A 15135-nucleotide genomic window follows, 5' to 3' on the forward strand; every position below is an offset into this window, starting at 1 on the left:
CACAGGAGCCCTCAGAGAACCAGCAGACGCACAGGCCGCATGTGAGACGGTCCCCAGGAGAGACGCTATCAGGCCCAAGACGGTTCTCAGGACATTTAAAAAGATTGAACTCATACACACCATCTTCTCTGGTCACAATGGAATGAAACTGTAAATCAACAACAGAAGGAAAACTGGAAAATTTGCAAACACATAGAAAGCAGATAACGTAAACGGTCAATGGATCAAAGAAGAAACCGTGAGGGAAACTGGAAAACTCCTCTGAGAAGATACTGTTCAGTCGCTCAGTTGTGTCAGGCCATTTGCAACCCCATGGACTGCAGCATGCCAAGCTTCCCTGTCCTTCATTATCTCCTGGAGTTTCTCAAACTCATGTCCACCGAGTCAGTGATGCTATTCCACCATCTCATCCTCTTTCGCCCCCTTCTCCTCCTGCCCTCAGCCTTTCCCAGCATCAGGATCTTTTCCAAGGAGTCAGCTCTTTGCATCAGGTGGCCAAAGTATTGGAAAGGAAATACTTAGAGAAGATGGAAAAGGAAACACAACATAGCAGAGCTTAAGGGTGCAGCAATAACAGTGCTCAGAGGGAAACGTATTAGCTGCAAACACCTACACTGAAAAAGTAAAGTTAATTCAAAAGAAACCCCATGTTCATTGAAATGTATTTAAGATACCCAACACATGAAAACCATTTAAATGCTTTTCATTAGATGAATGGATAAAGGAATGCAGTGTGTGTGTGTGTGTGTGTGTGTATGTATTTAGATACACACAGCTGTTCCTTGACTTAGAGTGGGGACTGTGTCCCAGTAAACCTATCGTGAGCGAAAATATTTAAGTCAAAAATGCATTTAATACACCTCACCTACTTGGTGGCTTAGCCTGGCCTACCTCAAACATACTCAGGACACTAAAGTCTATTTCATAATAAAGTGTTGAAGAGTTCATGTGATTTATTGAACACTGTACTGAAAGTGAAAATCAGAGTGGCCGTCTGTACAGAGTGCCTGCAAGTGTGTGGGCCATTTGCCCTTGTGACCTTGGGGAAATAGGGCATCCGCCCCTGCCCAGCCTCAAGAGCGCGTCATCACCAGCCCAGAGAAGGTCAAAATTCAAAACTCAAAGTACAGTTTCCACTGAATATACAAATAGTGCAGCTGTATGAACCCTGAGAACGTTACGCTCAGTGGGAGGATTTAGACACGAACGCTCATAAGGTGTGAGCTTCCTTTTACATGAAATGTCCAAAGATGGAAAGGCGTTAGAGACGGACACAGCCTGGTGGTGCCTGGGGCTGACAAGTGGGAGGGGCAGGGGTTACTTAATGGTTTGGGGGTATTTTTCTGGGGTGAACATTTTGAAAAATTTTTAGAACTAAAGAGAAGCGGAGAGAAGTAGTGGTTATAGACACTGTAAATGCACTAAATGCCACCGGTGGATTGCAAGGACACCCAACCCGTCCATCCTACAGGGGATCAGCCCTGGGTGTTCACTGGAAGGACTGAGGCTAAAGCTGAGACTCCAGTACTTTGGCCACCTCATGCAAAGAGCTGACTCATTGGAAAAGACCCTGATGCTGGGAGGCTTTGAGGGCAGGAGGAGAAGGGGACGACAGAGGATGGGATGGCTGAGTGGAAGCACTGACTCGATGGACATGAGTTTGAGTGAACTCTGGGAGTTGGTGATGGACAGGGAGGCCTGGCTTGCTGGGATTCATGGGGTCGCAAAGACTCGGATATGGCTGAGCGACTGAACTGAAGTGAGCTGATACACCTTCAAGTAGTTAATCTTGTGCTCGGTACATTTTACATCAATAAAATACACGTAAAAGAAGGAGCTGTGTTTCTGGGCAAGCCCGTCCTCACACGGGCAGTTCCTGAGGTCTTCAGTTAGCAGATGGGATCCAGTTCGGCCCTCGCTCTTGTTTTGCTGCCATGTCAGGGTCTTTGGGGACCAGGTCGGCCCAGAGGCTGAGGCTCTTGCAGACGCTGCCTGTGGAATCTGCTCCTCCAAGTCTGAAGACCACCTGGAGTCTCCCCAGGAGTTGCCTCTGAGCCTCCGGCCTCCTGGGACACGATCAGAGCAAGGTCAGAGCTCGCTCTGCTTCACCTGGCCGTCCTGGCTGATGACTGCGGCACACTGCACCTGTGGGGTGACTGTCCCCTGGGGCTTCACTCAAGAAGGGGGCCCTTGAGTCCTTGAGTGGGCAGGCATCACAGGCACCTGCCATCCAGGCCGAAGGGTGGAGCGAGGGCTCTGGCCGACCAGAGGCTCGGCAGGAAGCCACCGAGCTCTCTCCAGACCCCAGTCCCTCCACCCCACCTGTCTGCACCCTTCCCTTCCTTTCCCTTCCCTTCCCGGGGTTGGGTTTCTTGAATCTGGACCTAAGCTCCAGGACAAGGGATGGGCATTCTCCCCAGACCCCCTCCTACTCCACCCCCAGGAGTCCAGCTTGGAGGAAGCCCTCCATCCTGCCACAGGTGGCCCTCCTGTGCAGGGTGGTCGCCTGCTCATTGGGGGCGCACTCATGCTGGGGAGCACTCATTGGGGGGAGCACTCGTTGGGGGAAGCACTCATTGGGGAGCACTCATGCTGGGCTGCACTTGTTGGGGAGCACTCGTTGGAGCACTCGTGCTGGGGAGCACTCATGCTTGGGAGCAGTCATGCTGGGGAGCACTTGTTGGGGGAGCACTTGTGCTGGGCTGCACTCATTGGGGGAAGTACTCATTGGGGGGAGCACTCATGCTGGGGAGCACTCATTGGGGGAAGCACTCATTGGGGGAGCAGTCGTGCTGGGGAGCACTCATTGGGGGAAGCACTCATTGGGGGAGCACTCATACTGGGCTGTACTCGTTGGGGAGCACTCGGAGCACTCGTGCTGGGGAGTACTCGTGCTTGGGAGCAGTCATGCTGGGGAACACTTGTTGGGGGAGCACTCATGCTGGGCTGCACTCATTGGGGGGAGCACTCATTGGGGGGAGCACTCGTGCTTGGGAGCAGTTATGCTGGGGAGCACTTGTGTTGGGGGAGCACTAGTGCCCAGTGGCTGTCCCTGCTCCAGTGAGACAGCAGCAACCATGGGATGACTAAGGAGACTCAGTCACGTCTATGTTTGCCAGAGTTTCCAGTCCCTGAGGCCAAGCTCAGCACCACATGCAAACCCCAGCCAAGCAGACCTGGGCGCCAGCCCTCGGCCTTCTGTCCTCATTTCTGGTGGGCAGCGGCCTTCCACGCCCAACACGCGGCCACTTCCAAGCCCAGCTCTGTCAGCATCCCAGGCCAGGTCTCCAGTGAGCATCCCTGAGCCTGAGCCCTGGCCTGGGCGGCTCCTGGCATGTCCATACAGACCCCCTCTTCCTGGTAAAAGGATGTCTGACTGCGGTAAAAGCCACAAGACCCTGGAGGTCCCGGAACAGGAGGCACTGCATTCCTCCAGCTGTTGTGAAACCCTTGCTCCAAATGTGGCCCATCAGCGAGAGCAAAAGTGGAATTTCTGTGTGCCCTCTTACTCGCTGACCACGTGTCTCGTCTTCCCGGCCAGAAGGCCTCATGGAGCGGCATCCCGGCAGACCACAGGGAGGAAGAGCACATCCCTGACCTGTGTGTGGGGCTTCTATGGGCTTGTTCAGGGACTGAGCCGGGGAACGGGGGTCTTCATGCAGGGGGAGTGGCCTGGGCCAGGGTGCCGTCCACTGGGGGGTGGCCTGGGGGCCATCCATCACGGGGTGGGGGTCCAGCTGAGTGAGAACAGAGGCTGGAGCTGAGGGTGGAGCCTGGAGCTGAGTCCCCAGGAGAAGGGGGACCGGGGGGCGGAGGCCAGGGAGACCCGGCAGGCTCTGGGCCTCCTCGCCTGTGATGGACACAGAGGGCCTGTGCACCCCCATGGGTCGGGACCCCAGGATGCGATTATGAACTCCCCTCCAGCCTCCTTAGGAGCCCCAGCGCCCAGCTGCCCCTCAAGGGTCCCAGGTCCACTTCGCTCTGGGACCTCTGGTGCTGGTGCTGACTGTCACGCCCCTGGGTCACCATGCCCCACTGTTCTGTCCAGGAAGGAAAAGGGCCCGAGGCCAAGGGCACGGCTGTGTTTGATTAAGGAGATGTCCAGAGCCCTACCTTGGGAGGCTGGGGTTTGGGCCAAGGTCAGAAGAATCTAAGCCCTGGCCACACTAGTGGGGTGGAGGGGCTCCAGCAGGCAGGGCCAGCAGCAGCATCTCAGCCAAGAGAGAAGTTCAGTCCTCCTCCCAGACCACAGAGATGCTTGGGACCCTGGCCTGCAGGCCCTGCTCCCCTAATCAGTGGTCAATCTAAAAAAGAAGTGGAAAATTTTATCTGAGCCACCCTGAGGATTGTAACTCAGCAGACAGTCTTTCAGAATCTCTGAGGACATTCTGCCCCTCAGAGGTCAGAGTACAGCTGGATAAGCGAGACAAAGGGTCTTGCGTCAAAGTCGCGTTATTGACGGTTCACATGGTCCAGCAGGGCGAGTGGTGGGGATTGCGACTCCTTACGGGATTGGGAAAGGAATGTCGTCTCCTAAAGAGTCACCTCGCGAGTGCCCGGAAGAGACCAGCTTTCTTTCCTGGGAGCAGGCAGGCACTCCTGCATCTCCACCTCGCTGTCCGCATCCCGTCCGCCTCCCCGTCCTCCTCCCCCGTCCGCACCAAACCCCCCCGCCCCGTCCTCCTCCCCTGTCCGCCCCACCGTCCGCCTCCCTCGTCCGCCTCTCCGTCCTCCTCCCCCTTCCGCCTCCCCGTCCTCCTCCCCCTTCCGCCTCCCTCGTCCACCTCCCTCGTCCTCCTCCCCGTCCTCCTCCCCTGTCTGCCTCTCGATCCTCCTCTCCATCCTCCTCCCCTGTCTGCCCCCCCCGTCCGCCTCCCCTGTCCGCCTCCCTCGTCCGCCTCTCCGTCCTCCTCCCCCGTCCGCCTCCCTCGTCCACCTCCCCCGTCTGCCTCCCTCGTCCTCCGCCCCCGTCCGCCTCCCTCGTCCGCCTCCTCGTCCTCCTCCCCCTTCCGCCTCCCTCGTCCACCTCCCTCGTCTGCCTCTCCGTCCTCTTCCCCTGTCTGCCTCTCGGTCCTCCTCTCCGTCCTCCTCCCCTGTCTGCCCCGCCGTCCGCCTCCCCCGTCCGCCTCTCTCGTCCGCCTCTCCATCCTCCTCCCCCGTCCGCCTCCCTCGTCCGCCTCCCCCGTCCGCCTCTCCGTCCTCCTCCCCCTCCCGCCTCCCTCGTCCGCCTCTCTGTCTTCCTCCCCGGTCCGCCTCGCCGTCCACCCCGCCGTCCTCCTCCCCCGTCCGCCTCGCCGTCTGCCCCGCCATCCTCCTCCCCGTCTGCCTCCCCCGTCCTGCCCCGCCGTCCGCCTCCCCCACCCCCACTCCGTCCACCCCGCCATCCCCTCTAGGATATTTGTTAATTTCATGTGAATTTTTGTATTATATTTTTTTGGAATGAGGCAAGAGTTTTAAGGGATTTTCTTTGTTTTGTTGCAGATGAACATCCAGGTGACCCAGAGTCATTTCTGGAAAGATTATTTTTTTCCCCTTGAATTGCATGGGCACCTTTGTCAAGTCAGCTGACTGCATCTGAGCAGGTCTGTTTCTGGAATCTGCTCTATCCAGTTCATCTGTTGGTCTGTTATAACCATGATATATAACTCTTGATCAGCGTTACTTAAAATAATCTTGAAATCATGCAATATAAATTCTCCATCCTTGTTCGTTTTCATGCTTGCGCTGGTCCTATACATTTCTATACAAATTTTAGAATTAGCTCGAATGTTAATTTCTACTAAAAACATGCTAGGGCTTTGGTTTGTGCTGATTCTGCAGATTAATTTGGGGAGATTGGCCTCTTGATGATTCTGACAATATTGAATCTTCCACTCCATGACCTCAACGTTTCTTTATTTATTTAGGTCTTATTTAATTTCTCTCAGCAATGTTTTTACATTCTAACCCTATGGGTCTTGTGTATAACTTTTGTCAGATTTATTTCTAAGTATTTATATTTCTAGTTTTGTCTTTTGAATGAATCACCGCTTCATAAGAAGTTGCACAATGGTACAGAGAGGTCCCACGTACCCATGGCTGGGTTTCCACAGATGGTGGAAACTTACATGACAAGACTAAATGTTCAAAACCAGGAGCTTTATGTAGTTAACATTGTTAACTAGACTAGTTAGTGCAGGTAACACAAGTAACTATACTAGTTAGCGCCATTAGACTAGTTAGCACAGGTAGCACCATTAACTGGACTAGTTAGCACAGGCAACACTGTTACTAGGCTATTTAGGACAGCTAACACCATTAACTAGACTAGCTAGCACAGTCAACACAACTACTAGTCTGAGGCGCTCACAGGGTCACCAGTCTCTGCAGGATTGTGCGTTCCTTTGGGTGTCTCGTGCAGGGGTCCCACAACGTGTAGACCCTGAGGCCGTGTTCAGGACGTGAAACTCCCGTCCCCGCAGAGGACTCCTTCATGTTGTCCCTCCCCAGCCCTTGGCTTCTTCTCCATCACAATAATTTGTCATTTCAGGAGCATAACGTAATTGCAATACACTGCTTCCAGGATGGGCCAGGACTTGTTTAACCACGGAAGGACACGTAGGTGTTTCTGGGCTTTAGCTGTCACAGGTAAGGCTGCTGTGAACATTTGAGTATAGACTTTTTTGTGAATGCAAATTTTTGTTACTCCAGGATAACCCCAGAGAGCAGTTGTGGGTTGTATGGTAGATATATATTTAATTTTTTAAGGAAAGTTTGAGACAAACAGAATGGATGGAGGTGAGTCAAATGTGGCATGGTGCGGGGGAGGACGTAGGACCAAATTTAGGAAAAAGAGTCTTGGAATTTTCCTTTCAAAAATGATTTTAAAAAAGAAATAGATCTATTATATATGGTAAATCATTTAAACAAAGGCGCCAAGACAACGCAAAGGGGAGAGAAAGCTTTTTCAACAGATAGTGTTGGATCCACTGGATGTCCTTATAGGGAGAAAGACATGTCCTTTGTCTCATACAACACACACACACACACAAAACTCAAATAGGTTATGCATAAATGTAAGTTCTAAAACCATGAAACTTCTGCAAGGAAACACCGGAGACAGTCTTTCGCTTGGGGCAGGCAAAGATTTCTTAGAACACAGAAAACACGAAATAATCTTAAAAATTGATCAGTTGGACTTCGTTGCAATTAAAAACTTCTCCTATTAAGAAAAAAACAAATGACAGAAACCTACACAGCTGCCACCCAACCATCCCGCCCTTTGCTGTTTACTCAGGAAACAAAATGTGTGTCCACACCAAGGTGTGAACAAGAAGCTTCCTTTGGAATCACTGAAGCCATGAACAGACCATATGTCTGTCATCTGGTGACACGTCTGCCTCACGGAGCACAGGGCTACTCAGAATTAAAAAGGGAAGAAAACATGTAAGGACAGGAGAGTCTCAAAGTCACAAAGCCGAGTGAAAGAGGCCGGGCCGAAAAGAGCCCACCTGTGTGGTTCCTATTGTACAAAATTTGTAGCCACAGGCAGACAGCTGGCTTCTGGGATGTCCTGGAGAGTGTGTGATGGACACAGTGAGGTTTCTGGGTTCAAACGCACACCCAAACCTAATTACACACTTCAGGTGCATTCAGTTTATTGCTCTTTAATTTTAATTCAATAATCTTACACCAGTGAAAAAAATACTTTAAAAAATGTGAGTGCTACTGCTAAGTCGCTTCAGTCGTGTCCGACTCTGTGCAACCCCATAGACGGAAGCCCACCAGGCTCCCCCACCCCTGGGATTCTCCAGGCAAGAACACTGGAGTGGGTTGCCATTTCCTCCAATGCATGAAAGTGAAAAGTGAAAGTGAAGTCACTCAGTCGCGTCTGACGCTCAGCGACCCCATGGACTGCAGCCCACCAGGCTCCTCCATCCATGGGATTTTCCAGGCAAGAGTACTGGAGTGGGGTGCCATTGCCTTCTCCGAAAAAAATGAGAATAGGTACCGACAAAGATCCGTACAGTCAAACTGGTTTTTCCAGTAGTTGTACAAATGTGAGAGTTGGACCATAAAGAAGGCTGCGTGCTGAAGAACTGATGCTTTCCAACTGGGGTGCTGGAGAAGACTCGCGAGAGTCACTTGGACAGCAAGGAGATAAAGTGGTCAATCCAAAAGGAAATCAACCCTGAATATTCACTGGAAGGACTGATGCTGAAGCTGAAGCTCCAATACTTTGGCCACCTGATGCAAAGAGCCAAATCATTCTAAAAGACCTTGATGCTGTGAAAGAACCCAGGAAGAAAAGAGGATGACAGAGGATGAGATGGTTGGATGGCATCACCGACTCAATGGACGTGAGTTTGAGCAAGCTCCGGGAATTGGTGAAGGACAGGGAAGCCTGGTGTGCTGCAGTCCACGGGGTCGCAAGGAGGTGGACACAACTGAGCGACTGAACAACAACAGATGGCTCAGGGCCAGACCCGCCTGCCCATCTTGTTCTGCGGGGTCTGCCTGGACAGGCAGTGTCCCCAAAGGGCTATGGGCGGCTGCCTGGATGTGTGCTGGACTCCATCCTTAGACGTCCGCACGCCACCCACTCCACCCCCTCGCCGACGCAGTGTGGGGAGGCTCACTTTTGCTTGTCTGGAACCCGGGGCCAACCTGGCCTTTCAGCCCAATCTTTTCAGCTCCCTGGGGTCTCGGCCCAGCCACGTCTGGCTGCAGTGCCCAGGCCTGGGTCCTCCCCCATCACAACACCTGGGCACCCCTCACAAGACCCTGAGGACCAGGGCCTGTGCCTCTGTGTGGCGCCCCTGCCTCAGACGGCCTGGTCAGGCTCACGGTTCCGATAGGCCACTCGTGAAGTGCTGACTGCTTAGTGCCGTGGTGCCCCTGGCCAGGCACCTTGGTGGAGGGTCTCCTGCAGCCATCCGGAGCGAAGGTATGGGAAGAGACCCACCCTCTGCTGCGGGATGGGGCTGCTGGGCCTGGGCAGGTGAGGGCCATGGAGGAGCATCCCGGGAAGGCCTGGCGCCCAGCTCCCCTCTCCACCTGCTCACAGAATCAGCGGGCCTCCCTCTCCCCGACCCCAACCCCCAGTCTTGCCTGGGGTCCTAGTACGGGAAGGCCCTTCCTTGCTTCCCTGGGGCCTCAGCTCCAGGTCAGGACCCAGTCCTCAGGCATGATGCTGCCGGGAGCCTCCGCCCCAGGACCTCCAGCTGCTTGGAGGGAAAGTGGAAAACAGCTCCCAAAAGCCGCCTTTGGCCCCGGGCCACTGTTTTCTCTCCTAGCAAACTTGGCCCCCATGCGCTGTTTGACCAGTAAAGGTTTGGCCTCTGTCTGCCTGCTGCAAAGCGCAGCCCGGCCGAGGCCAGAACAAACAAAGCCTTGGGGGGCTGGCTTCTGGCCCGGCAGCCTGCCTCTTTCCGCAGCCCTTGCTTTTGCTGGATTTCAGACTGTCCTCTTAAATCTCTCCCAGAAGATCCAGCTTCTTCCCCTTTAGCGAGGAAAGGGTTGGGAGCCTGATCTCCCAGACATCTGTCTCTCAGCAGCCAAACTGGGGGTGCTGTTGGCCCCGCCGCCTGCTTTCTGTTGCCGTGGCAACTGCTGTTTGCGGTAAACTGCACTCAGGAGGCTCGGGGCTCCTGTTGGCTGTGAGCTGCTGGAGGCCTGGACGCGCGTTTGTTTTCACATCTTCTCTTTGCTCCCCCGGAGAAGTACCTGGCACGGAGGGCTACGCCTCGGCTGCACAAGCGTGCACACAGCCGTGGAGCGCCCTCTCCACGCCAGGCCTGGCGCCAAAGGTCAGCTGAAACTCAGCAACTTTGCAAACTGTGATCACAATCGGAAAAGCCCCTTGCTGCATGGAATTTGCACAAATGACTAGCTTCCTAAAACCCAGCAGGGCCGTGCAGGACGAGCTGGTGAAGGCAGGACTGCAACCCGCGTGAAGCTCCTTAGTGCCTGCGGAAAAGACACTCACCCGCAATAGGTTTCCACCAGGTTCAGAGGATTTTTCAAGAGCTCAGAGTTGGAAAACACAGACACAAGTGCCAGGAAGTGTGGGTCCGTCAGGGACAAGCCCTGGGTGGGGATGGGGAGTTGGGGCTGGGGGGGTGGGGAGTGGGGGTGGGGTGGTGAGCGGGAAGGGAAGCAGGATTCATGGTAGGGACTCCCTGTCCTGCACTCAGCCCCTGCTGCTTGCAGAGCCCATGTTTGTCCAGGCCAGAGTCCAGCATGTCTCAGCCCTGAGCCGCCAGGCAGGCTCCAGGGTCCTGGCTTGGACTGCGGCCCTGGACTCTGCATTCTCCTCGTAGCCGGCCAGGCCCCAGGGTGACGGCTCAGCCCCAAGGGAGCAGCTCTGGCTGATCACAGGCTTCACAGCTTAAGATTCCGTCGACTCAGTGCCTCCCCGTTAGCAGCTGGGGGTCAGTCGAGGCTGTGCTGGGCTCCGAGAGCTGCAAGGCCACCTTCGGGGATCCTCTCTTCCCAGCACGGGCGGCCTGACCTCGGGGCCACACCCAACAGCACAGCGTCTCCAGCCCCGCCTGCCTCCGGCCCAGCCTTCCCTTGCCTTCCCTTGGCCCGGCTGGTGCAGTGGCCCACTTCTACAGAACAGGAGCCCCGCCGTGATCCCACCCGCCAAGTCCTTGGCCCCGGTGAGGTGATGTCCCCTTCGGTCCGAGGGTTCAGATACAGGTGCCTCGGGGGAGGGGTCTCCACGCAGCCCACCTTGACGCTTGCTCTAGGAATGCAGTCTCCCCTCCTATCTCCACCCTGGCTCAGCCAGCCCCGTGGCCAGCACCTTCCTGGTGGCCCTCACCTGCCACCCCATCCCTTCTGGACGCTCAGCTGCCCTACAGCAGAGCCTTCCTGAACACAGCACCAGCCTCAGCCTTGCGCGTGTGTGCTCAAGATGGGGCAACCTCCCAGAGTGGGGCGGGGACACCCCTGAGGGAGGCGGGACCAGGGTCTCTGCAGGCCCTGGTGAGAGGCCTGGAGGCTGCCTCAGTTTCCCGAGCTGTGAACGGGCACGAGCACAGGAGGCAGGGTCAGGCCCCAACTGACCTCACAGCTGCTGGCCAGCTCGTGTGCTGCGTGGCCCTGGCCAGTGTGCTGACCTCTCCATGGCCCCAGCCATGGACAGCACAGAGCGAATGGCAGTGCCTGTTCCAGAAGTGTCACACAAGCACCGAATGGGTCATCCACTGAGGTGCTGGTGAGTGTTGGGTGAGAGTCACTGTGGGGGAGAGGCCAGGGTCTCAAGGAGCAGGTGTCAGGCGAGGAGGCCAGGCAGGGGAGGCCAGGTGTGGGAGGCCAGGTATAGGAAGCCAGGTATAGGAGGCCAGGTGGGAGAAGCCAGGTGTGGGAGGCCAGGCAGAGGAGGCCAGGTGTGGGGGGCCAGGTGTGGGAGGCCAGGTGTGAGAGGCCAGGCAGGAGAGGCCAGGTATAGGAAGCCAGGTATAGGAGGTCAGGTGGGAGAAGCCAGGTGTGGGAGGCCAGGCAGGAGAGGCCAGGTGTGAGAGGCCAGGCAGGAGAGGCCAGGTATAGGAAGCCAGGTATAGGAGGTCAGGTGGAGAAGCCAGGTGTGGGAGGCCAGCCGTGGGAGGCCAGGCAGAGGAGGGCAGGTATAGGAGGCCAGGTGTGGGCGGCTAGGTGTGGGAGGTCAGGTGTGATAGGCCAGGTGTGAGAGGCCAGGCGTGGGAGGCCAGGTATGGGAGGCTGGCCCGAGTTTCTCAGGAAGAACGTTTTCAGGCTCTGGGGGGAGGGCTGCCTTCCAGGCAAGTAGCTGTATGTTCTGGACTCTCCCAGGGCACCCATGAGCTGAGGATGCCGCAGACTTGGGGTACAGGGCCTGCTGCCCACCTGCTCCCCGTGTGAGGGGAAGACTGAGCTGGAGCCTCAGGCCCCTGGAAGCTTGTCTGCCCTTCCTTCCTTCCTTAGGATCACAGTGGTGTCCCCAACCTGGACCCGCAGCTGCCCTGCTGGCTGGCCTGGAGGCCCCCATCTCCTCCGTGGGGAGAGGGTGCCCTTGCTCTCTATGTTCCTACAGCACATCTTTTCAGCTTTCTCAGTGATGCCTGGAATCTCCCCTGTGAGCTGTCGTTTTTGAATGGGTGCCCCCACCTGTCCCACTCCCCACTGGGTCAGGGAAAACACAAGCTGAGCCTGGAATATCTTGTGGGGCCAGAAAGCCAGGAAATGTTCCCCAATTTAATTAATTAGGAAAGTAAGAGCCTGTAGCAGACACAGGGCACACCCTGGGAGTGCGGCCAGCAGCCACAGACAGACGCCGTGAGCAGCAGACTCAGGCTGGCGTATTGTCACCCAGAGTGGCACGTGTGTGCGAGCCGGGCCAGTGGAAACAGCCGCCTGTGTAAACAAGCAAACAGGGACGAGGACAGCGCCGCTTTCAGGAAACCTTCCCTAGATAAGTGACAGGGAAAGAGGGAAAGAGAAGGTCATCTGGGTGAGCCCACTCCAGCTGCGGAGGCTCACAGAGCAAGAGGGCAGATGTCCGCAGGCACGCAGAGCCTTGCACGCCCCTCTGGAGTCACCTCATGGCGTCGGTGTGGCTCCCACGGCTCTGTCTTCACATCCACAATGCAGCCAGCTTGTTCTCCATGGCAGGGGGGTGGGGGTGGGGGATGGGTGGTGTCTGAGCGTGCTGGGGGCTGCCCAGGGACTGTCCCTGTGACAAGCAGAACCCTCACCCAGGGAGCCAGCCGCTGGTCTAGAGGGACCGGGCAGATGGTCAGTTGGGCAGGTGGTGAGCTGGATCGGTAGTCAGCTGGGTTAAGTAGTTAGAAGGGCTAGGTAGTCGGTATCGAACATGGTCAGCTGGGTAGGCGGTCAGCTGGATTGAGAAGTAAGGTGGGTTAGGTTATTAGCGGGGTCAGGTAGTCAGCTGAGTCAGCTCTAGGTTAAGTGAGCACCCCTGCAGGGGCCGTGGTGTCTGAGCTGCCCTGCTTCATCCTGTCCTGTCCTGTCGGGCCAGAGGTGTGACTGGGGCCAGGATCACGTGTGTCAGCAGCTGGGCTGCAGGCTGTCCTGGGACTTGTCAGACCCACACCCAGTGCCCCTCCCCGCCCGCTGCTCAGCGGCCCGGGTGACGCCGGAGCCGCTCCGGCAGGACCCTCAACTATTCCGGTGAAAACAGAGGAGCCAGGGCTGGTGTTCCAGGCCAGGGAAGTCCCTGGTTTGGGGGGCACAGACCAGGCTGGAGGTTTCCAGGCCGGTGGACGCTGACTGGGGCACACATCCCCAGAAGCCCCGGGAAATGAGGTCAGAGCTCCACGCTTGGAGGAGGGTCTGGGTGAGACCCTTTCGTTCCGGGAGAGCTGGGAGGCAGGCCTGCGTCTAGGGCTGGGGCCAGTGATCGTGGACCCCGAGCAGGGCTCACACACGGGATGGGGTGGGGACCAGTGGAGCAGCCCTGGGATGGCGGGCAGTGCTGGTCACTGAGGAAGCCGGAGTCTTACTCCTGGCCCACGTGGTCGCCTGGCTCCTCAGGAAGCAGGGGCCCAGGTCTGAAGGCCCTGTTCGCTCTCCGAAGGGCATGGAGTCCAGGATGAGAGAGTGTGAGGACTGAGGCGAGGACAGCTGCCTGTAGCCAGGGAGGGCCTGGGAGGAGCTGGCAGGGGCCGGGCCTGGACAAGCTGGAGGCGGCAGCTCTCTGCCCCAGCGCCCCCCACCTGTGGGCCCAGGACGTACCACGTCTCCGGCTGCCCATGACCCTGGCCCATGAACGAGGCTCTGGCTCCCACATCTTGGGCCCGTGGAGGGTGTTTGTGGCTGAGAGGAGCAGCCCCTGACACACGGCCGGGCAGATGGGCAGGTGGGCGCTGCTGCTGCCCTGGGGGCCTCAGCTTTGTCTTCCCCTGCCCTGGACAGCCCCTTGGGGACCGCGCTTTTCCCGCTTTCTGCCTGAGGAGGGGCAGGCGGGGACGCTTTGTGTTTTCCTGGCCCGCTCCCTGGCCCGTGATTCTGGCTGTCAGCACTGACCGCTGTCCTGCCCTGTCCAGGAACCCACGTCAGGCCTTGGGACCCAGGACGCCCCAGAGAGCGGCACCAGCCCTGGGCTTGGGGTGCTCCATGTGAGGCCTCGGTGGAGTCCTTGGGCTGTGCTCGGGGAAGGACAACTCATGGACAGGAGGGGTTCTTCCCCTCGCGTGGCCTGGGCTGCTGCTCCCCACCACCTCTGAGGGTTGCCCCTGGGGGCCCGTTGGCCCTGGCAAGCCCCTCACCTCCCAAGGCCTCAGCAGCACCCACTGCGGCCAAGCTGGCCTTTCTCAGCTCCAAGCTCGTCCCAGATGGGCCCTCCAGCCTGGACAGCAGGGTGTCTGGAGCTACGGCCCCAGGCTCAGGGCACCTGGGGGCACCCCGGGGACACTGGGGACGTGGGGGCACCTGGGGAGGTGGGGGAAACTGGGGGCACGGGGGCGCCTGGGGGCACCGTGGGGACACTGGGGACATGGGATATGGGGGCACCTGGGGGCACCTAGGGGCACCGCGGGGACACTGGGCACGGGGCTCTAAGCGTGGCGCCCTGTGAGTCAGCTCTGCATTTTGTCGCATCACGTGAAGTGCGGCAGAACATCATGGGGAGCCTCTCTTTGGGGCCTGGGTTCCGCACGGGCCAAGTGTCGTCCACCCACCCCTGGAGGTGCGCAGGACTCTACACAGAGGGCAGGCCTGTCTGTCCGTCCTCCATAGCTCCTGGGACTGTGGGTCTCGAGGTCATGGCACAGGGAGGGCCGGGGTCCAGGACCCTTGACCTCTGTGCCCTGGATGCAAAAGCAGGGCAGCTCCGCACAGGAGGCCTGGGTCCCGCCCCTCAGTCCGCCCGCCGCTGGCCACCAACACAGCCTCCTTCCGGCTGCTTGTTAGTGAGTAGAGTTCACGTCTGTAAGGTGAGGAGATGTCAGGCCACCGACTCCTGGTGGAAGGTCTGGGAGCGTGACTCCGGCTGGACGTCAGCGGGAGGCCGGAGGGCCGGCTCGCCACCAGGGGGCGCTCCAGTCAAGCGCAGCCGCCGGTCCCGGCGGGAGCTCAGAGAAGCGGCCGCGGACACGGCCCTTGCACATCCATTTCCTTGGAGCGGCAGGAAGAGCCAGCTGATGCTCCGGCACTGTGGCTCCCGAGGGCAGC

Source organism: Bos indicus x Bos taurus, chromosome 12, assembly GCF_003369695.1.
Source record: "Bos indicus x Bos taurus breed Angus x Brahman F1 hybrid chromosome 12, Bos_hybrid_MaternalHap_v2.0, whole genome shotgun sequence".
Taxonomy (NCBI): Eukaryota; Metazoa; Chordata; class Mammalia; order Artiodactyla; family Bovidae; genus Bos; species Bos indicus x Bos taurus.